The sequence below is a fragment of the Lagenorhynchus albirostris genome, chromosome 19 (genome assembly GCF_949774975.1).
Source record: "Lagenorhynchus albirostris chromosome 19, mLagAlb1.1, whole genome shotgun sequence".
NCBI classification, from domain to species: Eukaryota; Metazoa; Chordata; class Mammalia; order Artiodactyla; family Delphinidae; genus Lagenorhynchus; species Lagenorhynchus albirostris.
Window position 1 is genome coordinate 31,779,476 of NC_083113.1, and position 24,824 is coordinate 31,804,299.

The following is a 24,824-nucleotide window of genomic DNA, read 5'->3' on the forward strand; positions in this document are numbered from 1 at the left end:
GCTGGAGAGGGAGCATGGGCTTTATCATAAGTAATGTTTGACTTCTTATTTGAGGCCTTGTTTTTGATAGTAGAGGTTATCCGGGATAAGGGTGCTCCTGTGTACTGTATAGAGCACTTTTGATACTTTACCAGATTTTTTAAGGAATTATTATTTTCCATGAAGTGTAAAAATATCTGTTTAATACCATCCCGTTAACATCTACTCAACGTCTAATTATATCATTTAGTGTCTACCTGTGAGTCGGTCTTCATTCTAGATGCGCATGAGACAGAGGAGAAGGGGACCTGCCAACTCTTGCCAAATATCATGCCAAATAAAGGTCCTAAAAGCTGCCTTAATTCTCAGAGGGGTTCCGGCCCAGGTGGGAGCCAGTCTCTTGCCAAATGATCCCGTTAATGTGAGACCAAACATTCTTACCAAAGATATCATTTCTTAGTAAGAAGCCCACTGAGCTCACTTCATTTCTTTATTTCCTTTGAAAGCCACGGAAGGGAGAAGAACAGAGAGGGAGTGTGGCGTGGGGGAAACAGCACAGCATTTAGAGTTGCATGGACCTGGGTCTACGGCTGTCTTACTGGGTCACCTGGGGAGAGGGTCTCCACCTCTGTGGGCTTCAGAGTTCTCTGTCTGTAAAAGCAAGGGTTGGATCAGAGATCAAAGGTCCCATCCAGTAAATAAAATTTCCTGTCTCCGTAACAATGTTATTGTTGTAAATTTACAATGAAGGAAGCACACGGTTTACTTTAGGACATTCCAGAATGATTTGGTGACCAATAACCTACTACTGAGCAGACATATCAGAACTATGATTTTTCTGGACATTCAGTAGTTCCTCTTTCGACAATATTTCTTCAACTGATGCCAGAAACACTTGGTATTTTAAAAAATAAATCCAACCCTTTTGTTTTGCGGAATTTGAGGGTAAGTTGTCATGCTCTTATGAGTCCCAAAATCCACAGCTCTGCGATGTGCAGCATGGCTATAGCTGCGATCATAGAAGTCACCAAAATTCTGGTGAATGTGAAGTAGCTTTTGGGGTTCCCGCCCTCATCCCTCTGTTTCTCCACTTTTATGTAAATAAGGACTCTTTCAGTGGTGCCCTGTGTCATGGACTGTTCCAATGTCATGCATATTTCTATATCTGGTGTGTGCGTTTATTTTAAAAGCTGTTCTCTTCATGGAAAATTAAGTGTACAGAATAATAAAGGATATTTCCTGTGCCATGTATCTGGTAGTGGAATTCTTTCTGGCGTGAAGGTAAAATGCTACAAATTAAGTCCAATGGGTCTTCTGTGATCAGCCTCCAGCTAGTAAAGTAGAGCTTCTGGTCATAGTGGCCCACCTTTCACCCAAACAACTCTCTTGATAACCTGTGGAACAGAAGACTAGGGGGGAGTTAAATCTGTAATCCTAGCTCTGAGATTGACATATATATTTTTTTTTTTTGCGGCACGCGGGCCTCTCACTGTTGTGGCCTCTCCCGTTGCGAAGCACAGGCTCCAGACGCGCAGGCTCAGTGGCCATGGCTCACGGGCCCAGCCACTCCGCGGCATGTAGGATCTTCCCGGACCGGGGCATGAACCCGTGACCCCTGCATCGGCAGGCGGACTCTCAACCACTGCGCCACCAGGGAAGCCCGACACATTTTTATTTAAGTAGAAAGTGGATACCAAGTTAGTAGTTTCACTTTTTTGTTTCTAGGGCTGAATTTCAAGGGGATCAGAACTTCCAGTTGGATGGAAATGAATGTGCAATTTAGCACTTGTGTGCATTTTTCTGGGAAGAGGGATACACTAACACTTAGGGCCTTAGTGCTATATTGTATTGTTTGGGGAAGGTGTGACCTTACATTGTTATTTTTAATGCAAGTAAGCAGATAGACAGTGACCCCAATATAAGGCAGGTATTGACAACCAACAATTCAGTCTATGTCTTCAAGTATATAAAGGCCGTCAGGGAGTGGGTGGTGGGCCCGAGGGCTGAATTGAGGCCAAACAGAGAATGGGATAGTGCCAGAAGTAGTGAGCACCCCAGTGATGTCTCTTAGGGAGGTTGTAGAGGGAACTCAGTGTCAGGTAGGGGTGTGAGAGGGGGTTGCATACCTCTAAGGTCCCTTCCATTTGGAGCTTATGGATTTTTTTTTTTTTTTGGATAGCCATGAACCCAACCTTGCACAGCAGCATTGGGAGAGTCAAATACATTTATGCCAAAGATGTCGGGGTGGGTTTGGCTTGTCGAATTGGAGCTGGGCAGACATCCCAGAGGGGGTATTATCATCTGATCATTTAAATTTTACCTCCAGAATTGGAGTTAGGGTTTATTATAATGAATCAAACAAAAGGCAGCCACATTGCTTCCAGCCCTCCCCTCACGCCTGCCGACATTTAATAAGGGGCCCTGTGGGAGTAGAGGAGGGAGCCTGGAGCAGAGGGGGAAAGGGCAGCTCTTCTGGGGGGCTGGCTGCCATTCTGTCCCCTAGGCTGACAAATGTAGTTGGAGAAGCCTCACAGGTGGGCTTCACTTTAAGAAACTGGTGGGCTTTTGAAATGTCCCAATTTTAATAGCACTCCTGTCCTATGTTTGGAGAGATAGAGCTTCATTTTCATCTCCTTCCAAAAGGCCCTGATATGTGGAGTCTCTCCCTGGGCCTCAATTTGTTCATCTGTGCAATGGGTCAGGGGTTATTAACACTAAGTGTTCATGGATAGGCTTCAGAAATATCAGAACCTTCTGAAATGAAACGCAAATTTTTGTGTGCATGAGTTTATGTCTACCTTTCCGGGAGAGAGAATTGATACATTCATCAGATTCTCAAATGTTGAAGACTCACTGGTATATATTACCTTTGGGGGCCTCTTTCTTCCAATAGTACATGGCATCTCTCTCTGTCTTCACCCCAAATGAAATCAGTATGACAACAGAGTTCATTTCTAAATCTCCATCACCCTGCATTATGTTGACTTTTCATTTTAATCCACCCCAGATCCAATATCTCATCTGTTTTCCTGGCAACAGTTGTTAAACCTTAGTTTTCCAATTGGTAAAATGAAAAGGTTGGATTAGGTGATTCTGTAAAGTCCCTTCTGTTTCTTTGTTTGTTTGGGGGGCGTTTTGGCCACACTGCGTGGCATACAGGATCTTAGTTCCCTGACTTGGGATGGAACCCCATGCCCCCTGCAGTGGAAGGGCAGAGTCTTAACCACTGGACCACCAGGGAAGTCCCCCCTTCTGTTTTTGACTCTATGATATACTCTCAGGGAGCGACCACAGATATGGTTGGTGAATTCACACTAAAATGTGAATGACTACCTTTCTAGGCAGCTGCTGATAGACAGAAGTGGGAGTTGCTGCTTTTCACCCATTCTACATTTTTAGTGTAGGTTTCAGCAAACATTTTCTGTAAAGGTCTCTGTCAGAAGTACTCCTCTCCTGTTGTAGCATAAAAGTAGCTTTATTTACAAGACAGGTAGTGAGCTGGATTTGGCCTGCGGTCTGTGGTTTGCCCTGGATTAATGAAAAGAACAAAGGTTTTGAGCCAGATTAGACCTGGGTTTGAATACCAACTCTACTACTTACTCCTGTGGAAACCTGGACAAGTTATGTAAAATCTGAGTCTCTCTAGCTTCTGAAGAGTGGGAATAACACTGCCAAGAAGGTCAGCAGGATTGAATAAAGATGATGAACACTTAAGACCAACCTCTCTGGGGCCACATTGCCTGGATCCAAATCCTGGTTCCATCACTCAATTGTGTGAAGACTTGGGCAAGTTACTTAACCTCCCTTTGCCTCATTTATCATCGATCCATGGGAATGACAATGACCCCACCACCTCATGGGATCATAGGTAGGATTAAATATTAATATTGGATTCAGGATAGTGCTAGCTTACACAGCTTGTTGTTATATGTTTAGTACATGTCAGTTACATAATGCTGATCTATTTCTTCTCCTTCTCACCCATCTTTGCCCATTTCAAAGGCAACCCAGCTACTGCTGTGCTTTCATGTAGCCGAAACAATGTCTCTGTTCCCTTGTCCCCTCCTTAGGAAACTGCCCCAGAGGTTTGAATTGGGGTCTGAGTAGCCAAATCTGAGTCTCCTTGGGCCTGAGTGCATGTGACCACTGGGCAGGAAGTTCCAGCTTCGGAAATACCAGCCTCCACAAGCCTTGCCAGGCAGCAGCCAACCTCCTGCAGGACCTGGCTGCCTCACAAGCCCTCCGCTGTCAGTCCCCATTAGGCTGCTGGCAAGGGAGATGCTCCCTCAGCTGGACCATGTTTCAGGGAGGCCCTGACCTCAGCTATGACCCAGAAGAGCTGGAGACAGAAGTGTGGTAACCAGAGGCTCCTGAAAGTGCTGGCAAGTGATTGGCTTCTGATGTCTTTCTTACTAGCTACTGGCTTGTCATCAGGCCTGGGAGGGGCTGAGCTGGGCCCCTAGCAGGGCATGAAGGTAAGGGGTTGGGCCGTAGGAAATCAAGGGAAACCATCTCTGTCCCCAGAGGACGCCCAGCAGGGGTCATGGCCGGAACATACCCTTGAGCCACGGTTGATTGTTTCTACAGCAAAGAATATAGAGGGAGCAGCCACCCCACCTACTGCAGGCTCCAGTGCAGAGTCTCAGCCTAGGACAGGAAGATGTGGAGTCAGAAGAGGAGAGGCCTGAAGCAAAAACCCAGCTTCTGGCAATGGTGAGCCTGGGGCAGACCTGAAGGCCGTGGTCAGGCCAACAACAGGGTACCTGCCTACTGCTCACCCTGAGTCCATTCCCAGGTTCTTGCTACATTTCTGTTCTTGCACCACGGCGCCCCAGACTTCCCTGGTAGTTGCCATTGACCCCTGACTCCCATCTCCAGTCACTAGATAGTAACAATAACCTATCAATGGAGAGGAGTGAGAGGGCAGGGCCAATAAACGAGGCAAACTCACTTCACAGATAAGGAAGGACATTGCCACTCTGGCATTTCAAGTGAGCTGCAGAATCAGATCAGGGAGTGTCAGAGCCAAGACTAGAATTTTTAGGTAAGCAATTAAATGTATAGAGTTCCCCACCGGAGTTTTGGGATTGGAAGGGAGCACAGCACAAGCAGTACCTGGCTGGCTTTGTTAAAATAGAAAATGGGGCCATCCAGGTCTCACAGGCCATAGTTCCCAGGAGGACTGAGACCTTAGGAGCATCAGCACCTTGGACAAGGCCAATGCACTGGGCTGACATTCAATTAACAAGCACATCAGCTTATCCTGCCGCAGTTACTATTCCCGGTGCTTTACAAATTGCAACTCTTTGAATCCTCTTAATGAGTCGATGAGGTAGTATTATTATCCCCATTTGTAAGTGGGGAAAATGGAGACACAAAGAGAAGCGACAACTCACTAGCTGGTGGGACTGTGATTTGAAGCCAGGAAGTCTGGCTGCAGTCTGTGCTTCTAACCACTCTGATGTGCATATTCCTTGGTCCCCAGCCATCCGGGCATACCATGGTCCAGCTGGTAGGGGCATGGGTCCTCAACTAGTTCCAACACCCTCTCCAATTACAAATAAGTACTAGAAATGAAAATAAATTTATTTATATGTATACACATTTATAATTTGTACACATATACATACTTTATATACATATGTTATATATGCATGCACTTAAATCTGTATACATTTATATATAAATATAATTTGCCTACATGATGCTAGGAAGCAAATGACTTGCCCTAGATCACAAAGTAAGAGATTTCATCTTGAACAGACCTCTCCTTTATCTCAAGGAAAATATCTTTGCTGGCTTTCTCCATACACACCCCAATCCCATGCTTTCTGGTTCTTATGTCCATCTGGACTCACTATCAAAAAGCAAAAATATTATACTCATATGCGTTAGGATGATAAGTGGCTGCATGTAACTGAAATCTAACCATGGTCTCTTAACAATGAGTTTTTCTCATTTTCTTGTAACAAATACGCAATGAGTCAGAGAGGAGAGTGTTCTTCAGCAGGAAGAAAAAGGAGAAGTGTCCCTGGTTCTGGAGAAGGACTTTAGTGAGGATCTCCTCCTGGACATGCCCAGAAGCCCAGGATGCCTCTGGTGATGCTTAAGAAAGTCATCAAGGATTTGGACTCCTTCTAGCTTCCTGTTCTACCATCTACAGCATGCGGTTCTCACAGTCATGGAGAAAAATGGCTAATCCACCTGCTGACATCTTGCCCACCTTTCAGGCAGGAAGAAGGGAAATAAAGAGAAAGAGCAAAGGGCAGAGGCCTGCTGAATCTGTGCCTCTTGACTCTGAAGAAGAGTAGATTTCCTAGAAACCCACCTGGATGTCCATCTACATCTCCTAGGCCAGATTCATGTAACCTGGCAACTTTAGCTGTAAGAGAGTCTGGGGTGGGAGAAAGACTGTGTAACTGGATACATTGCTTCTCTGGACAGAATCAGGAAGAGGATCTTAGGAAGAGGATGAGAAAGATATTGGGAAGACACTGGTCATTACCTCCCTTTCGTGGCTTCCTCACCTGAATTCCATCATCTGCTGACAATGGCAGGGGCCCTTGTGCAAAGCACCATGGTCTGAGTGGCCATAGATAAAGGGCTCCTCTGTCCTATGGGGTGAGATCAATGACTCCCTTGGGCTCAAGTTATGGGGATTCAGGACGCAGGTCTTGCAGGTGAGAACAGACTGACCTGGGTTGGCATTTACAGAGGCACCTCTAACTGGCTGAGCTGGCAGCTAGGTCTGCTTGTAGCCAATTACAGAGTTAAAGTTTTAACAGCTGACCTTCTCTTTTAACTCATGTTTTAATTCAAATAATGTACACATGCTGCTTCTCTCTGCTAACTATGCTGATAGGCTCTAGCCTGTTTGGCTATTTCTTTTTATCCTGAATCACAGGTGTGTAGGATCAAGCAGTCAGCAGAAAAACAGTCAGTCTGGTCCGCCTTGACCGGAGGCAGACCACCGCAATGTCCATGAATCACGGAAGTATCAAAAGAAATGGCTCCAGCCCAGCGAGGTCTCAGTCACATAGTCTTGCGATCCCCACCCTCAAAATTCTCCTTAAATAGACCTGCCCTCTTTCAGAGAGTAGGACGGTAGTTTTCAAGATCTTAGTCTGTTACCCTCCTCATTTGCTGGCACATTAAGAAATTTTTCCTTCCTTTATCCTCAAAACCTTGCCCTCGTTATTCTCATTTGGCATCGGGGACAGGGACCAAATTTTCGGTTACAAATTGGCTGAGCCAGCCAGAGGCACCTCGGCTCCCCAGTGGGGTGGTGTTCATCCCCTACCCAAGCCCGATGGAACACTGTCAGAGCGGGGAGGGGAGGGCCCGCCCCGAGGGCCCGCCCCCGCCCCCGCCCCCGCCCCAGGTTGCACTTGGAGCCCACGCCGGCAAGAGGGCTGCCTTCCGGGAAGAGAGTGAGGGACTGTCCAAGAAGCGGCCAGAGCCCCATTTAGCTCTGGGGAACTCCGGTCTCTCTCCCCAGATAGGACATGGTCCCCTGCAACTTGAACCTTCTTGGAGGAAAAGGAAACAGATTTTGGAAGAGTCGAGACACCTTGGCCATTTGGGTAAGTCCCCTGGTGTGCACACCGAGATCCTTGATTCCGTACTTTTAAGGAAGGTTGTGAAACTTCCAGCCCTTTATGGGTTGTTTGTGGCACCAATGGTATGGCGGTCACGGTTGAGTGAGACCATAGAACCCGGGGAAGTTGTTCCCTTTTGTTCTCTTTTGAGTTTTGAAAGGTTCCTGTTTGTTTAGCTGGCCTTGTTGGGTTTGGTTCCTTTGTTGTTCCTTTGTCGTTTGTCTGCTTTTAAACATGGGAGGTGCCGTTTCAATTCCGTCTGAAAGTCCCTTGGGAAGGATTATGGCCGAATGACCAACTTACAGCTATAAGCCTATGTCTAAAAGGAAAATGGGTAATGAGAGCTCTATTCCATCTTGTACTTGTTCCCTAGGGTGTATTTTACAAAACTGGGTGATTTTTAGTATGCTCCTAGAAAGAGAAAGAAGTTGTTTTTTTGTTTGTTTAGAAGATGTTGGGGGTAGGAGTTTATTAATTAATTTATTTATTTTTGCTGTGTTGAGTCTTCGTTTCTGTGCAAGGGCTTTCTCTAGTTGTGGCAAGCGGGGGCCACTCTTTATCGCGGTGCGCGGGCCTCTCACTATCGCGGCCTCTCTTGTTGCGGAGCACAGGCTCCAGACGCGCAGGCTCAGTAGTTGTGGCTCACGGGCCCAGTTGCTCCGCGGCATGTGGGATCCTCCCAGACCAGGGCTCGAACCCGTGTCCCCTGCACTAGCAGGCAGATTCTCAACCACTGCGCCACCAGGGAAGCCCAAAGTTTTGTTGTTGTTTTTTTTTTAACACTGCATGGCCACAGTGTTCTTTAGACTCTGGAGAAAAATGGCCAAGATGAAGTTTTTTTATTCCAAAACTGTTTCTTTTTGCATATGCAGTTAGAGAAAGCTGGTTTGATAAAATACTTTTTTTTCAGAATTCTGACCCTGTGAGAACAAAAATATGCCTAGGAGAAAGCTTGAGGTTAACGCTTACATGTCCTTGAAATATAAACGCAGCCCTCTTTGCCTGAGACTTCAGCCTTGAGTTAATAAGTAGAACTGTTGCCGAAATCTCGGCTTCTCTGTGCACCGATGCTGAACAGAAATTCGGAGCCAGAGATTTTGGAGGAAGAGAGAGATGGCTTGATTTTTTTCTTCCAGGCACAAGGGAAGACACAGCAGGCTAGCGCCTCAAGGACTGTGCCCCCCACCCTCCTTCGGGAATCGGAGAAGATTTTATATGTGGGGCTGCATTCCGGGGGTATATGATAAGGATCAAAGTAGTGAAGGTCTTGCATTCTTCTTCCCGCATTATTTCAAAACAGTCACAGCTGGCGTCAGGCAGTCCGGTAATTGGGTCCGTTTGTCTCTGCCTTATCCGCCTGCGACCTTGTTTCTGAAATGCAAATCCTACAAGGGGTGATTTACTACAAGGGAGTGTAATTCACATAGTGTTAAAGAGTAATATAGGTTAGCTTTGTGAAGTACAAATCTAGTTACAGAAACTACAGATTAGCAACAGTTAAAAAAAACAAAACAAAAAACAACTAGGAGTGATTAACCTTTCAGGCCAGGTCATGTTTCTTCTCTAGCCTGTTCAGTGTTCCCTTGTTCTCAGGAGGGAGAAAACTTCACTTCTATTTTTGCTGCAACAAATTCCCCACTGCTAGTTCATTCCCTCCGTATCAATGGAGGTAGGGAAACAGGCGTCCTTCTTGTCTGGCTGAGGACAAAACTTCAGTTTTGCTCCACTTGACAAACACCAGCTCTCCGGCCCAGGGGCCCATCTATCTCCTATTTTATACCCCCCCTGAGAGGCGTGAACCCCGAGAAATCTTCATTGGGAGGATAAGGGACGACGGTATGTCTTCTGTAGCTTCTTTAGGCTGGCAAGGGGCTCGTAGACCCTACCTAGTTGGGGTCACGGAGCTCTCACCCTGTCTTATTAAGGGCCCCAGGGTGACTTCTGTTGTTGTTTTGGCAGGATCTGTTCTGAGAAATGGCTGGAATCTTTGCATCATCATTATCTTGATGTGAACCTATTGTAATCTGGAAGAGACAGAACTTAACAAGTAGTTAAAAAAAAAAAACAGAGGCCAAAGATTAGTAAAAGAATTATTGTAGCCGGGGTCCCAAGCAGGACTAAGAGCCATGTTACACTCGGTGGTAATTTTGATCCTGGTCTAGATAGAGTCAGCATTTGGGTTACCCTGTCTAAAGGAATGGAGCCATTTGGTGTAGTCATATATATAATTTTATGTCCTCTTCTATTAGCCCAGTGTGTTGATGTAGGTGTAACAGACTCTGTTAGAAGTATTTGGGGGAGTGACAACCTAAACGTTAATAGACAAAATAGATCTCATTTCTTTTTAGGAGAATAAGCCTGAAACCCAGTCTAGGCCTGGCGCTTTGGGGAGACTTGTAGCTAGGTAGCCGGTTATCTAGTTTCATCAAAATAGGTTTTAACCTTTGATGTGGTATTAACATATAAGTAACAGGAGCTACTGGTCACTACATATGTGTTTTCTCTTTTTGTTAACATATGATCTAAAGCAAGTTTTTCATCTAAAAGTGTAATAGTTACCAGAGGAGACCTTTAAGAAGTAAGGTTGCAGTTACCAGCTGCCAGCAGACGTTCTTTTTGAGAATGGCTGGTCACATCCCAAATCTAACACAGCTCAGAAAACTCAAGTTCTTAGCAATAAAAGGACTTGCCTAAAATAACACCTTAGTGTCCCTGTTAATGATGTCAGTGTTTCTCTAGGTATGAGAAGATGCAAGACTTGGGGCTCATAAAATCTTCTCCTGAAAGTATTTAACTATCTGAAGGCCTGTCCTTGTCTGTTTTTCCCAGAGCACAGAGTGCCTCATTTAAGATCTCTACCCTGAACTCCTTGTAGAGGGTGTTGAAGGTCACCAGCTACAGAAGCTCATGATTTAATCCTTGTAGAAGGAGATGGCAAGTGTCAGTTTTCAGTCGGCAGGGCCCCTTTATGGTCATAATTTCAACCATGGTTTGGGGCATTTCCTGACCATTTTGTCCCACGGTGCTAGGAACGCTCTTTCCCAGGTCTGGCAAAGATTTTGCTAGTAGGCCACTCCATGTGCTATTACTGGACTAGGCCTTTACTCGTATCCAGAAGTCTCTGGACCACCTGTCTTCCTAGTCTCTTATGGTCCAGGATATTCCCTCTTGTTGCTTCTTCTCCCTTCTCATATATGAGAAGGGAATTTATATATTATTTATATATTTATACATATCAGGGAAATTATATATTGGCATTGTCCATAAGGTACTGAAACTTTTATAAGGAGTCTCAGACTGAACTTTTAAAAGTTAGGTTATGGTAATCATTTGATCTCCCATGGAACTATATATCCTCACTTTATCAGAGGCTCAGTCACACATTTGGTAATGTAAGAAACAATCATTTTTTTGAAATAGGCAAAATGCAAATAGCCAAGAACTTCCATTAGGTGCAGCCCAGTATATCCCAGGTTGTCTTGACTTAGTCTGTTCTATACTAATCCCTGTTCTTCAGGGAAATTATACATTGGCATTGTCCATAAGGTACTCAGCCCAGCTTCCTAGTGTTACTAGAATGATTATCCTTAGTATGATTTAATTGTTCCCAGCACAGAGGAGCCTTTAACCTTAAATTACCATAGCCTGGTGTTAACTACATAAATCCATCCCATGATGGTGGGAGGTTTTATTCCTTGGCTGAAATTTTGCTTGTTGCTCTGATTTAACTTTGAGTGATAGAGGAAAATTCATATTTATGGTCAGGGTCAGAGCAGGTATTATTAATGGGTCAGGTGAGGGGATCTTATCTAGTAATACCAATAGTGGCCTGGACATGACTATAATTTTCCTTTTACGATTAATTTCTTAAGAGTCAACCAATTAGAGCCTTGGAGTGGAGAAGTCCACTCAGGTAATCCAGAAGTACTAGACATAGGTAATTGGCCACAAACCCAACAACTGGATTGATTTTTAAAACTAGCATAGGATCGTGCCTATGATAGAAAAACATTTGATTCATATGCAAAGGTCCAAGAAGTCAAGAGAACATTATAGATGGGCATATGAGTCAGGTCCAGGCTCTTGGGTAAGCTGTCTACTTCTGATGTTGTCTTTTTCTCATCCTGGGGTGAGTGTAGTTTCTCCGCTGTTTGAGCATTGTTTTAAGGTGATTTTGAGGTCAGCTGCCCTCTCTATAGGCCAGTCCAGTGCAGGGGCCCTTCGTGAGTGGAAATTAATCCAAGAATTAATTCCCTTTAGTTTTACTGTGTACGAACTAGTTAAGAGTACCAGATAAGGGTCCTTCCCTCCAGTTTGGAGATAGTCCTTTAAATTATGTCTTTTCCAGTATGTATAATCCTCTGGTTGTCGGTCGTGGGGCATCTGATCTTCATCCAAAGATAGATTACTGAGATCAGCTTTAGAAACAAACTTAGAGTGGCCTTTAATAATTCAATTAAACTTCTTAGCAATATAACATAACAGCAAGGAACTATCTGGGAAGTGAGTCTTGGTAAACACAGACCTCAATTAACAAAACTAGAATTTAATATTCAGTAAAACATAATTTTTTTTCTTCACTGTGAGGGCATTAACCTTGCAGCCAGGGAAGGCTTTATACCATCAAATAAAAAATGAGGTTTGTTAGGGAGCCGGAAAAAGCCAAGCAGCCGTCTTGGATTTTCCATAGCCCTGACTGTTTGATTGACAGCTATTGTTTACACATTTCTAATTCCCTGATTTAGGAGTAGACTGTTGTCATGTTTTCAGGACATCAGGATGGCAAAAGTCTGACACTGAGGGGTCAATTTTTGTAGAACAAGAGTGAACTTTATCTATGTGCGCCGTCATAATCTTTACAGATCACTGTGAAATAATATTTACTTTACCAAAGTAACAGAAGATTTTAAAAGCAAATGTAAATCACGTAAAGGCAAAGAAATTGACATAGTCTGTTATTAAAGCAGCATTCCAAGAAAACTGTGTTCTCTAAACAGAGAAAGAGAACCAAATTTTAGTCTGGTATCAATAAACTTGGCCTGATGATTTATATAACTGTAATTGATCGTATAGGCTTTTTGCTTGCTGAAACTTTTATAAGGAGTCCCAGACTGAACTTTTAAAAGACCTCTCAGGGAAGTCACACCAAGGGCTTGTCACAGATTTCGCTTACCAGATGTAGGTGAATTCCTCCCTTTTCAAGGTCCCGAAAATACCATGAGATTTCTATACCTGTTAGTGAGGTAGCCTTCCTAATTTATCTGATAAAGCTGCTGGGGACCTAAGAGTTTCCAGTCTCTGGAGGGAGCAGATAGAGAAGATAAATGTTTTAATTTTACCCATAAATGTAAATCACCAAATTGTTGTAAACCATAAGTAGCTTGAGGAGAAGAGCTTCTTTATATCCAATTTAGCATTATGGTCTGAAAGTCAGAAACTTGTATTTATCCAGAAGTCCTTTTTATAAATCTTCTTGATGAGGAAGCATTTTTGCAAAGGGATCAGAGTGAAACTGTGTCTCTGGAGACAAAAGACTTAAGGCAAATTTAAAATCTGATTACAATGTAATTAATAAGGTAACTTGGTTACTGTTGTGACATATGACACTTAAGATAATAACTAGAATTATGACTGATAACATTTTACCAGGACATAGCAGAATTTTTTTGAAACTCCATATAATTTCTAGACTATCTATATTAGTAACAATTACCATACAATATAACCTAAGATTTATTACACATTTGACAATACTTCCCACATACTTTTAACATACCAAATGAACCTAATTAGTGTAATCTCTCTCTGTGGGATGTTTCAGGGGCCATTTGAAGCACCCCAAAGTTACCTAGAGGTCAAAGAAACTTCATTACATTTGATTTGGGAAGTTTTATGAAAAAAATCAAAAGCGTTTAGAACACTCAGTCAGATAAGATCATACGTCACTGGGAAACAGTAGTTATTCACTTAACCAAAGTAACGATAAAAGATTTTTTTTTTTTTTTTTTTTTGCGGTACGCAGGCCTCTCACTGCTGTGGCCTCTCCCGTTGTGGAGCACAGGCTCCGGACGCGCAGGCTCAGCGGCCATGGCTCACGGACCCAGCCGCTCTGTGGCATGTGGGATCTTCCCGGACCGGGGCACGAACCTGTGTCCCCTGCGTCGGCAGGCGGACTCTCAACCACCGCGCCACCAGAGAAGCCCTCGATAAAAGATTTTAAAGGCAAATATCAAACGGATCACTTAAAAGGTAAAGAAGCATAGGACTTCCCTGGTGGCACAATGGTTGGGAGTCCGCCTGCCAATGCAGGGGACACAGGTTTGAGCCCAGGTCCGGGAAGATCCCACATGCCGCGGAGCAACTAAGCCTGTGCGCCACAACTACTGAAGCCTGCACTCCTGGAGCCTGTGCTCCACAACAGGAGAGGTCACTGCAATGAGAGGCCCACGTACCGCAACGAAAAGTGGCCCCCGCTGGCCGCAACTAGAGAGGGCCTGCGTGCAGGAACAGAGACCCAATGCAGCCAAAAATAAATGAATGAATGAATGAATAAATAAATAAGCAAGCTTGAAATCTGTCATCCAAGGCAGTTCAACATCTTAAGAAAACTTGTACCATGTATAAAACTCTTTTCTAAGGGTCCACATTCTGCAAACCTTTTTTATCACTTTCTGTATCCATCACTTTATTTTCCCAATCAGAAACAGCCACCTGTAAATCAGACCTACTTCCTTTTCCTTTAATAAAATGCAATTCCATTCCTCATACCTTCCTTACTAAAAACCACTTTCTACTTTCCTTAAGCAACCATGAACTGTCCTTTATATCAGCACTCTGTAGATTGGTAAACATACATCCAAATAATAATTTTTGAAGAATGTGCTTCCTTATAGAAAATATCTCAGTGTGGCACCAAACACATTTTTTAATAGTTCTAAACCTTTTGTTTCTCTGTAAAAGGAAGCCAATGTTCAGTAATTACTGTTTAATAAACTTCCATCCTTTAACTTAATTTAGCATAACTCTAAATTTTCAAGTTGTTGAATATCTGGAGAGATCATGCTTAAGTAAATATTCCTAAAACATAATTATTCCTAAAAATTCACCCAAAATTCTTATCTCATTTGCAGTTTTTCTTCTTAAAAGTTTCTTCACGGGCTTCCCTGGTGGCGCAGTGGTTGAGAGTCTGCTTGCCGATGCAGGGGACACGGGTTCGTGCCCCGGTCTGGGAAGATCCCACATGCCACAGAGCGGCTGGGCCCGTGAGCCATGGCCGCTGAGCCTGCGCGTCCGGAGCCTGTGCTCCACAATGGGAGAGGCCACAACAGTGAGAGGCCCGCGTACCGCAAAAAAAAAAAAAAAAAAAAGAAAAAAAAAAGTTTCTTCACATCGAGTTATTTTCATTGCTGACAAATTTGTAGCAGATATAATCAGATCTTATTTAGTTTATATTAAACCTAGGCACAATAAAAGTATTATACTTAATGTTGATGGCTCTAAAGACATGTTCAGATTAATTAGATCAACAAACTTAAACATTAATACCAGGTATTAATTTAATATTGAATATTTCCCAGTTCACATGAACCTGAAATTTATTTAACTTTTCTTGTATTTAGAATTGTTTGATTTGTAAGCGCTTACTTTTCTTTAAAGCCAATGAAATAGAGCTCCTTTACAAATTAACTTCAGCAATATTATCCAAAGACAAAAACACGTACTGAGACATACACATATATCCAGACAGACAGAGATCTCATAGTTTCCACTTGAGATTTAAAATGTGTCTTTGCCTCTTTTTTTTTTTTTGGCTTGAAGTTCTACTAATTAACCCAAGGCTGAACTCTTAAGCAAAGTGGGCTGTGTTTGTAACTCAGGACATGATAAGAGTTAACTTCAAGCTTCCTCCTAGGCATATTTTTGTTCTCTCAGGGTCAGAATTTTGAAGAAAAGTATTTTAACAAGCTAGTCTTTTCTAATTGCACATGCAAAAAGAACTGGCTTTGCAATTTTAAGAAAAGTTTTATTTTAACCAGTTTTCTCCAGAGTCTAAAGAATACTGTGGCCATACTGTCAAAAATGATCTTTCTCGGGCTTCCCTGGTGGCGCAGTGGTTGAGAGTCCGCCTGCCGATGAAGGGGACGCGGGTTCGTGCCCCAGTGTGGGAAGATCCCACATGCCGCGGAGTGGCTGGGCCCATGAGCCATGGCCGCTGAGCCTGCGCGTCCGGAGCCTGTGCTCCGCAACGGGAGAGGCCACAACAGTGAGAAGCCCGCGTACCACAAAAAAAAAAAAAAAAAAAAGATAAAAGGCACAAAGTCCTGAACATAAGGGAACCTCGGTCCATTTTCCCCATCCTGTGGCAATAAAGATCTAATTGTAGGAGACCCATTTTCAGGCCATTTTTCTTTGTCATTGGATCATAGCTACAGGTCGACCAGTCATTTAAGATTTTCCCTAAAAGTTCCCAGATGAGGGTGGAACCTTAGAGGAAGCGCTTCCCATTTTGTCTAGAGCAGTTGGTAACAGACGTTAGATGTTAGCGCGCTCAAATCAAAACATAAACCTTCACCTCGTCAGCTGGAAGTCACACATAAACATAAACCATAAAAGGAAACAGCAAAGGGATGCTCAAAAAGAGAAACATATGGCAGAGACCTGCCCAAACGTGACTTCCGAGTCCCACTCGACCTGGATGGTTGCCCCAAAGTGGCGCCTTACATCAGAATCTCCCTTTGCAGGGAGAATTCCACATCAGGATTTCCCTTTGCAGGAAAATCCCCCAAATTGGAACGGAGTTCCCCTACGGGGGGGACGGTCAAAGGTCCCGGAGTGCACTCCCGGAGACTCACCGTAGGTGCTGACGGGGTGTGTCGCGACTTCCGTATGCCCTCTTTCTGATCTTCCAATATTTAGTGTTTTCTCAGAGTGGAAGTCCAGGCCGGCACAGGCAAGAGAAGAGAAGGTGTCCTTAAGGCAAAAGAAGCCTGGCAGCTGCTGGGTCAGCCTCTCCCACGTTCTCTGCCGCAGCCTCGGAGTTCCGCAGCCGAGTCGGCGGGCCGGGTGTGATCGGGGCACAGCCCTGGGGCAGGGAGTCCCTGGCGATCTGGACTCAGGGATATCCTCGAACCCTCCGCTCTCCTGAAGGGCTTGGAGAGAGATCCCCAAGCTTCCGATCAAGCCGAGGGGCACTGCGGAGCCGCCTGCCTGCGAGCAGATCACGGAGGAGCCCCCATTTTGTGGACGAAATCTCGGCTTCTCTGTGCACCGATGCCGAACAGAAATTCGGAGCCAGAGATTTTGGAGGAAGAGAGAGAGGGCTTGATTTTTCTGCCAGGCACAAGGGAAGACACAGCAGGCTAGCGCCTCAAGGACTGTGCCCCCCACCCTCCTTCGGGAATCGGAGAAGATTTTATATGTGGGGCTGCAGTCCGGGGGTATATGATAAGGATCAAAGCAGGGAAGGTCTTGCATTCTTCTTCTTCCCGCATTATTTCAAAACAGTCACAGCTGGCGTCAGGCAGTCGGGTAATTGGGTCCGTTTGTCTCTGCCTTATCCGCCTGCGACTTTTTTTCTGAAATGCAAATCCTACAAGGGGTGATTTACTACATGGGAGTGCAGGATGTAATTCACATAGTGTTAAAGAGTAATAGGTTAGCTTTGTGAAGTACAAATCTAGTTACAGAAACTACAGATGCTAGTAACAGAACAAAAAACAAAAAACTAGGAGTGATTAACTCTTTCAGGCCAGATTATGTTTCTTCTCTAGCCTGTTCACTGTTCCCTTTATTTTCCTTGTTCTCAGGAGAAGGGAAACTTCATTTCTATTTCTGCTGCAACAGAACCTCAAGCCAAGGAGGAAAAAAAGGCAAAGAGGCTTTTTTTTTTTTTTTTTTTTTGCGATACGCGGGCCTCTCACCGCTGCGGCCTCTCCCGTTACGGAGCCTGTGCTCCGGACGTGCAGGCTCAGCGGCCATGGCTCACGGGCCCAGCCGCTCCACTGCATGTGGGATCTTCCCGGACCGGGGCACGAACCCGTGTCCCCTGCATCAGCAGGCGGACTCGCAACCACTGCGCCACCAGGGAAGCCCTAAAGAGGCATTTTTAACCTCAAGCAGAAACTATGAGCTCTCTGTCTGTCTGGATATATGGATGTCTCATTACGTGTCTTTGTCTTTGGATAATATTGCTGAGGCTAATTTGTAAATGAGCTCTATTTAATTGGCTTAAAGTAAGCACTTACAAATCAAACATTTCTAAATACAAGAGAAATTAAGCTAAATAAATTTGAAGTTCACATGATCTGAGGAATATTAAGTATTAAATTAATATCTAGTATTAAAGTCAGCTTAAGTTCATTGTTTAAGTATGTTAATTAGCAAGGCACATCTTTAGAATCATCAACATTAAGTATTGTACTTTTATTGTACTTGGGCTTACTGAGAGTCAATAAGTTCATACTATTGGGATCGCCAAAAAGTGCCTTCGGTTTTTAAGTAAAAATAAGACACATTTTTCATTTTCATCAAGAACTTTATTGAGCAACGTATTCACCCTTTTTTTCCACTACCTTCTGCCATTTTTCAGGCAACGTCATAATTCCATCTTCCTAAAACTTATCTTTTTGAGCAAAGAATTGTTCCAGGTGCCTTTTACAGTCTTCCAGGGAACTGAAATTTTTTCCATTAAGAGAATTTTATAAAGACCGAAATAAATGGAAATCCGAAGGTGCAATGTCTGGTGCATATGGCGGGTGAATCAGAACTTCCCAGCCAAGCTGTAACAGTTTTTGCCTGGTCATAAAACAACATGCAGTCTTGCATTATCCTGATGGAAGATTTTGCGTTTTCTATTGACTAATTCCAGACGCTTTTCGTTGAGTGCTGCTTTCAGTGGGTGTAAATGGGAGCAGTACTTGTTGGAATTAATCGTTTGGTTTTCGGGAAGGAGCTCATAATAGAGGACTCCCTTTCAATCCCACCATATACGCATCACCTTCTTTGGATGAAGACCGGCCTTTGGTGTGGTTGGTGGTGATTCATTTCACTTGCCCCACAATCTCTTCCGTTCCACATTATTGTACAGTATCTACTTTTTATCACCCGTCACAATTTGTTTTAAAAACGGAACGTTTTCCTTACGTTTAAGTAGAGAATCATGTGCAGAAATACGGTCAAAAAGGTTTTTTTCGCTTAACTTATGTGGAACCCAAACCTCAAAGCAATTAACACAACCAAGATGGTGCAAATGATTTTCAGAGCTTGATTTGGATATTTTGAATACGTCAGCTGTCTCCCACATGGTATAATGTTGATTGTTCTCAATTAATGTCTCGATTTGATCGCTGTCAACTTCAGCTGGTCTACCCAACCGTGGAGCATCATCCAGCGAGAAATCTCCCGCACGAAACTTCACAAACCACTTTTGACACGTTCGATCAGTCACAGCACCTTCTCCTTACACTGCACAACTCTGTTTTGCATTTCAGTTGTATTTTTACCTTTCTTGAAATGATAAACCATAATATGCCAAAAATGTTGCTTTTTTTCTTCCATCTTCAATATTAAAATGGCTATACAAAAATTCACCAATTTTGATGTCTTTTTTTAAATGCATGCTGATATGACAGCTGTCACATACAATCTAACAAAATTGTTTCGAATGAAGTTAAAGAAAACTAAGTGCTACTAGAGACATCTTATGAAAAAAACCGAACGAACCTTTTGGCCAGCCCAGTATATCTTGCAAAATTTGTCAGCAAGAAAATTAACTTGGTATGGGATAAAAGCTTTTGGGTGAACACTTTGGGAATAATTATGTTTTAGAAATGTCTACTTAAAAATAGTTTTTCCAGGTTTCTGGTAACTTGAAATATTAGAGTTTTGCTAAATTAAATTAAATGATAACATTAAATGTCAAAATCATTTTTAAGGTAAAATACTGGAACATTGATTGCTGAACAAATCTAAGTTTACCTACTTTTGTCTTCTTACGAGAGGGAAACTAAAGATGTTTGGGTTTATTAGACATGCATCTTGCACCACATGCAAGAGAAATCATGCTATGAGGAAACTGTATGTTTTTGGAGGTTATGAAATAAATTCTTAAGTTTGCTAATCAAGGAATGCTGATATCACAGCCAGTTAAATTACTTGTTTCTTGGTTTTGTTAAGGTTTCTAAGAGTTTAAAAATTATTATATATAACTAAAGCTACTAAAATAATAAGGGAAACATTTCAATATGTAAAGATAGTAGGGTATATGTTGTCAGTGACAGAAGACATGAAGACAGGAAATATATTCATGGGGGAAAAAAAAGGAGAATAATTTTGTCCTAGAGCTGCTTGTTTATAGTTTTAAAAAAGGGGACAAATTAATATGGACACATAAAGTTGTGGAAGGTTTACAGAAAAAGAACCTTGAAAAAAGGAGGGTTTTTTAATGGTCAGGATTGATTAAGATTAGATTGAATTTAATTAAATAAATGGATTTTGTTATTAACAGTAAGGTGGTACCAAAAAAAAAAGAATTTGGTTTTCTCTCTGTTAAAAGAACAAAGTTTTCTTGAAATGCTGCTTTTGATAACAGATTGTGTGAATCTCTTGGCCTTTAAGTGACTTGTATTTGCTTTTGAAATCTTTTATTACTTTGGTTGAGTGAATAAGTATTGTTTCAAAATGACCTATAATTCCGTTCACCAAGTGTTTTGAAACTTTTTGATATTTTTGACAAACTTCCCAAAAGTCAAATTCTAGTTAAGTTTCTTCTGACCGCCAGCTAACTTCGAGGTGCTTCAGAGGGCCCCTGAGGCATCTCAGAAAAAAATATTAAACTAACTAGGATTATTTGGTAGATTAAATTAGAGGGGAAGCATTGTCAAATAAAAGGTAACATTAAGCCTTCTTTTTATTATGTCTATATAAGTATATTGTGGGTGTTACAGAAATTATATGAAATTCCTTAAAATCTTATATGACCTGACATAAAATGTTATCCATCATCAAATTTGAGGCTCACACCAAGGGGACTGAACCTGAGTGTTAGGGAAATGCCCTAACTGACTTTCATGCAAAGGCAACAACAGAATCTATAAAGATTATAGCACATGTAGATAAACTCCATTCTGGTTCTACAAAGAAACTTAACCCCTCATTGCCATCCTGATGTCTTTATAACATGGCAACAGTCTGCTCCTAAATCAGAGAAATTAAGATATGTAAACAATAGCTGTGAGTTAAACAGTCAGGGCTATGGGAAACCCAAGACAGACACTTGGATTGTCCCAGGTCCCTGGCAAACCCCATTTTTTATTTAATGGGTTAAAGCCTTCCCTGACTGCAAGACTGATGCCCTCACAATGAAAAAAGAAATGGTTAGAAAATGTGTTTTCCACTTGGGATATTCTTTCTACAATCATAATTTGGCTATACTTGGTAAAAATGAGAGTACTTTTAGAGAGAAAAGATTGTTTCAATAGATGTTAAATTCTAGTTTTGTTAATTGAGGTCAGTATTTACTGTCTAAAACTCTCTTCTCAAATAGCCCTTTGTTACTATGTTACGTTATTGTAAAGTTTAACTGAGTTATTAAGAAGATACCCTAAGCTTGTTTCTGAAGCTGATCACTGTAATCTATCTTTGGATGAAGATCAGGTGCCCCATGATCTATAACCAAGGGGTTATGCATACTGGAAAAAGCATCATTTAAAGGACTGTCTCCAACCTAGATGAAAGACTTCTTATCAGGTATTCTCAAGTACCTCATGCACAAGGAAACTGAAGGGAAACAACTCTTAAATTCATATTTCCCAATTAAGAAGGGCCTCTGCATTGAACTGTCTACAGAAAAGACTGCTGACCCCAAATGACAACCACACAGGATAAGAAGACAACAGCAGTGGTAGGCAGCTGACCCAAGAATCTCTATCAGCCCTGAAGAACCATCCAACTAATTTAATTGAATTGTTTACCAAATGTTTGTCTTCCTATCAAAATGGAAAGTTATTGTTTTACTTCTGACCATTTCTGAACACTTCTGAACATACGTTTAACACCAATGTTCAGGATGGAAAGAAATTTCTCTAATGAAGTTGTCTAACTATTCATGACATATATCACTGCTTGCTTTGAGTGTACTGCTAAAAGTACATATGTTTGAATGACAATTTGGTACAATGGATTAAGTGCATAGCCTATAAAGTGTTTCCCTGTCAGCATACCTCACTATATTTGTTTGTCCTATCTGATTAGTTTTCCCCCAACGTGGAGAACTAGGCAAAGGTATAAACGAAGAGTAAGCCTAGCCCTGAGGGACATGAATGGACCTGGAGCAGGCAGCAAAACCACTCCAACAACAATGGAAAAATGTATTGATTATCAGTGCTTTCTGTGGAGAGATTTGCAACTAAAAGGGAAAAATGATGGAGGAAATTTTCACATTCTGAGGTATGGGAAAGTCATTCTGGCTTATACATTATTTTGAACTTTAGGCTAACCAGAACAGCCTGTTTGTGTCCTATTACATACACTTGTACATCTGCTTTAACCATTAAGAAAAAGTATACATTTAAAAATCAAAGTAGAGTAACTATGGTTCAGGCATTGAATACAGAGCTGGATGGCTGTTACGGATGTGGTTTCAGACATGTTTCTGTACTACTGAGAACCTGGCAGCCGACTGCAACCTTATGCCCTCCAAGGTGTTAATATAACAAAAGGTGACATCAGGCCAGAAAGAAAGAAAAAGCCTCTCTGCTTATCTTGCAGGATTCTAGAGCACCTTTTGGGACAAGCGAATCCTTTAAAATGAAAGTCCAGAACTTTCTCTCTTCTAATCCTCCCCAATTTTAACATTGCCCCTGTTCAGCAGGAAGTAGCCAGATGACTTTTTAGTCCTCACTGCCATAGATATGGAGGGTTATAACTGACAGTGGGGAATATGTAGCTGAATATAGAGTTAAAAATTTAACAACTGACCTTCTCCTTTAACTCATGCATTAAATCAAATAATGTACACATGCTGTTTCTGTCTGCTAACTATGCTGATAAGTTCTAGCCTGTTTGGCTAGTTCTTCTTAATTTGAGTCACAGGTGTGTAGGGTCAAGCAGAAGAAAAACAGAACATCTTGACCAGAGGCAGACCACTGCAATGGCCATGAATCACAGATACATCGAAAGAAACAGCACCAGCCCAGTGAGGTCTCAGTCACGTAGTCCTGTTACCCCTACCCTCAAAATTCTCCTTAAATAGACCTGCCCTCTTTCAGAGAGTAGGACAGTAGATTTTAAGAAGTTAGTCTCCTACCCTCCTCATTTGCTGGCAAAATAATATTTCTCAAGGGAATTCCCTGGCAGTCCAGTGGTTAGGACCCTGCGCTTTTACTGCAGAGAGTGCAGGTTCAATCCCTGGTCAGGGAACTAAGATCTCACAAGCCATGTGGGGCAACCAAAAAATAAATATAAATAAATAAATAAGTAAATATCTCAAGGACTCCAAAATGACACTGGCCAGCACCAGTGTGCTTGTGGTAGAATGAGCTACCAAAAATGGCTCCTGCCAGCAACTGTGTCCCCAGGGTGAGCTCCAATTGCTTCCCGCCTCTCCAGGGGACTCTTCTAGAACAGCAGAGGTGACTCAGGAGGCCCTGGAAGATCTCAGCCTCACAAGATGGAGAAGCCAGATACCAAATCACGAGGGAAGGCCAGCTGCAGTTGGCAAAACTCATTTGGACTGTGATGTGAGTGAAAAACATATGCTTGTTGAATGAAGGAATAGTCAAAGAGCTAAAAGACTGGAATGTTTCTAAGTACCAAGAGCAGAAGAGTACAGGGTTTTCTGTGAAACTTTGGAAAGGATGATGAACTAGTTGACAGGAAATTTTTCTCACTCCAAAGAATTGGGTTGGATCAACTGGCACTTTGGTGAAGCTATCCTGAGAAGCCACTATTCTTTTCCATTTTCTCCTGCTGCCCCCACATCTAAAGAGCACAAAGTGTTTCTAAGGCTATAGATAGCCATGTGGGATGGTATTGTAGTTAATACTGAGTTCTGAAGACCCTGGTTTTGCTAGTGAAATGATAGGAGCATGATGTGTGTACATCAAAAGAAGTGTTGTTATATTAAAATCTTTTCTCTCTTTCCTTTATTCTCAAAACCTTGTCCTCATTATCATTTGGCATTGGGAACAGGGACCAAAATTTTGGTTACATGCTGAGCAGAGCATTTCTGCCCACTCCAGGCTCCTGCTCCCCTTCTCTGGCCTGACAGGGCCCCTTGGCAATGGAGGAGGGCAATCAAATTAGAACATGAGCACTGTGGCCACCAGGTAGCACCAGCACACACTCCTGCTGCCAAGCAAAGGCTCAGGGAAGCCCAGAGGACTAGGGGTCTTTGTTCTCTGGACCCGTCTCAGAGCCTACCTGAACCCTCAACACCTCCCTGACCAGGGGAGTGAAAAGCGGTTCTTGTTTGGATGAAAAGACCCATTGGGTTTTTTTTTTTTTAATTAATTTATTTATTTTTGGGTGTGTTGGGCCTTCGTTTCTGTGTGAGGGCTTTCTCTAGTTGTGGTGAGAGGCAGCTACTCTTCATCGTGGTGCACGGGCCTCTCACTATCGCGGCCTCTCTTGTTGCGGAGCACAGGCTCCAGACGCGCAGGCTCAGTAGTTGTGGCTCATGGGCGTAGTTGCTCCGCAGCATGTGGGATCCTCCCAGACCAGGGCTCGAACCCGCGTCACCTGCATTGGCAGGCAGATTCTCAACCACTGCGCCACCAGGGAAGCCCGACCCATTGGGTTTTGTATTGTTATATCTTGGGTGGCATTATTCACTCATTCATTGATTGATCAAAATCATACCCAGCCATTCCAGGAAGGAAGTGGAGAATACAAAGAAGGAATAACTCTGTCCTCGGGAACTCTCAGTCTAATGGAGAAGACAGACGGTGTGCTAATAAGGAAACATTTATTGAGCACCTATTGCATGCTTCTTTAAAGCCCTCTAGTGGCTCCCATTGCCTTCAAGGTAAATCCAAACTCCCCCTCCTCAGCCCATCCTGCCTCTCTGCTCCAGTCATCCTGTACTACCTGCAGGTGTGTCCCCAAGCACACCCAGCCCCCTGGGCCTCATACCTGTGCATTTCTCTGAAACTGACTAATTCCTATTTGTCCCTCAAGATGTCACCTCTAAAAAAAGCCTTTCTGAACCTATCCTTGTCACTGCACTTACCACAATTTGTCAAACTGATC

The 24,824-nt window shown here is 42.9% G+C and overlaps 1 long non-coding RNA gene across 1 annotated transcript; it reads left to right on the forward strand.

The window, feature by feature from the left end:
• Positions 1-1,695: 1,695 nt before the first annotated feature.
• Positions 1,696-23,664, forward strand: LOC132510516 (uncharacterized). The gene is made up of 4 exons (XR_009537324.1): positions 1,696-4,692; positions 7,478-7,562; positions 21,828-22,022; positions 23,184-23,664. It is a non-coding gene; the product is annotated as an uncharacterized LOC132510516 (long non-coding RNA).
• The last annotated feature ends 1,160 nt before the right edge of the window (positions 23,665-24,824 follow it).